The following is a 2,500-nucleotide window of genomic DNA, read 5'->3' as shown; positions in this document are numbered from 1 at the left end:
TTTTCCACCTTACGTATTTGCCCCTTCTCCTAATTCTACTCTTCATCTACTAGCCCATTCTCATCCTGTTACCCTCTTCCCCTTTTCCCCTTCCTCTTTCCTATACTTCTTCTTACTCCCTCCCCTTAACCCTCTCTTCCTCTCCCTCCGTTCTACCTCCCACCCTCTTTCCCTTCCGTCTTCTATTTTTTTTTCTGTATTCCCCTTTCCTGCTCTCCCTTTCCCTTCCGATCCTCTTTATTTTTGCATCTTTTCCTTTTCTCACTCTCTCCATCCTCTTTTTCTGTTCCTCTCTTCTCCTCTCCACCGTTCCCCATTTTCCCCTCTCCTCCTTTCCCTTTTTCTCTTTCCTCCCTCTTTCTCCTTCTCCTCCTTTCATCTCTCCCCACTCCTCCCCTCCCTCGCTCACTCTCTTCTCTTTATCTCACTATCTATCGCCAGTACTTCTTCCTCTTCCGTCCATCTCCACTTTCTACCCTTTCCTTTACGCTGGTGGTGTAATCGGAGTCATACTGGTCTCGCGTTCCCTTAGTTGTCGGTAAGAATCCCGCACTCCTCTCCGATTCCTAGCAGTAACTGCTGCCTCCCACCCCCACACAGTCCAAGTGCATATGGCAAGGGTGATTGCTTCGGCCGCAGCTACGTGCTTCATCGCTTAGGATCCTCTCCACGAATCATTCTCTCCTTCCCCATCTCTCCCACTCCATCTTCTCTCTCTCTCTCTCTCTCTCTCTCTCTCTCTCTCTCTCTCTCTCTCTCTCTCTCTCCTTCCTTCTCCCTTTCTCTTACTCTCTTATTCTCTTCTCCCACCCTCTATCCTTCGCTCGCCTCTCCATCTTACCCGATTCCCCTATCTTTCTCTCCCCCTCCCATTTCCCCTATTCCCCTCTCACCTTCCCCGACCCTAACTCCCTATCTCTTTCTCTCCCTTTCCCCACCCCATTAACTCCTCCTTTCCGCTTCTTACCGTCACCCGTGCCTCCTTCTTACCCTGCCCCTCTTACTATTCCCCATGTCCCCCTTGATCCCCCTTCACCACTTTTCCCCTTCTTCCCCCCTCCTTCGGTGTCCACGCGAGAACGATTCCTCCATCCATCCCTGTCAACTCGCCCGCTTCTTATCAACGTTTTCACAATGGATTGATGCCGCCAAACGTAAATCAATTATTGAGGGGAATCGCCCGAGACTGCGCTGCATGTGAAGGGTCGTGAGGGGTGGGGTGGGAGGTTAATGTTTGGGTGTGTGTTTGTTTGTGTTTGTTTGTTTGCGCGCGCACGCGTGTGTATTCACTTGGTCTTTGGATCACGTGTTGGACTTGTGATCGACAGCTATTTCCCTCCTGGAAGAGAGCTCAGAGCTCGTAGGTCCGATCTATGGGTAATGCTATGACCTTGCACACACACACACCCCCAACTCCCCGCCCACGAGAGTTGGAGTAACACCCCTCAGCGCTGCGATACTGATATTATTTCAGCCCCGGGCGAGAGTCGAACCCGGACCTCCGTAGTGGCAGGCCAGAGCTCTAACCACAGCGCCATGAGAGGTGTGTTACAGCGCCATGAGAGGTGTGTGTGTGTGTGTGTGTGTGTGTGTGTGTGTGTGTGTGTGTGTGTGTGTGTGTGTGTGTGTGTGTGTGTGTGTGTGTGTGTGTGTGTGTGTGTGTGCGCGCGTGTGTGTGTGTGTGGTGTGTGTGTGTGTGTGTGTGTGTGTGTGTGTGTGTGTGTGTGTGTGTGTGTGTGTGTGTGTGTGTGTGTGTGTGTGTGTGTGTGTGTGTGTGTGTGTGTGTGTGTGTGTGTGTGTGTGTGTGTTTTAAGGACGGTAAAGGATTACATGGGGTCATAGGGGGTCGTGGGGTTAAGTGGTGTGCTTGAGAACGAGGGGGAAGGCTACTAGATCGTTTGTTAACTACCCCGCTCTAATAAGGCATTTATTTATTTTTTATATCAGATGAGTTTACTGAGTTTAGTGACCACCACAGTAGTAAAATGATAAAGGTAAATGATTTTTATATTTTTATTTGACGTAGATATAATGGGAGAACAATGATGACTAATCTAGCTGAAAAAGTAAACTTGAGATTATATATTGTTCGTTTTATTATGTCAAAATAATATCAACCGAGGACTATACAGGAAGATTATATGTCCCAATGCTTTGTAAATACTGTTTCCTCATTACTCTATGGAATAGCAACATGCCTGTCCAGTAATAATATTTTTGATACTTCTAAAATAAACAAATTAGTGTCAAGGAGTTTTGTGTTTCTAAATCCGTTCCATACCTTACCGAAAGGTTACCAAGGCACACAGATGTGATATCCTGGTAGTGGACTTGAGCACTGAATAAAAGAAAAACAAAAAAAACTGTCAGAGAGGTTTAACCTAAGATGAGGCAAAACCTTTTTTATGAAAGGGTGCTCTTGAAATGTGTTATATAGCCTGTTGTCAGCCAGAAAAAAATATATAATTTCCCTTCACTATGGAAGAGGATCAATCGACTC

Source organism: Oratosquilla oratoria, chromosome 8, assembly GCF_046742065.1.
Source record: "Oratosquilla oratoria isolate Oo_2021 chromosome 8, ASM4674206v1, whole genome shotgun sequence".
In the NCBI taxonomy this organism is placed as follows: domain Eukaryota; kingdom Metazoa; phylum Arthropoda; class Malacostraca; order Stomatopoda; family Squillidae; genus Oratosquilla; species Oratosquilla oratoria.
Note: the sequence above shows the minus strand (reverse complement) of the source record.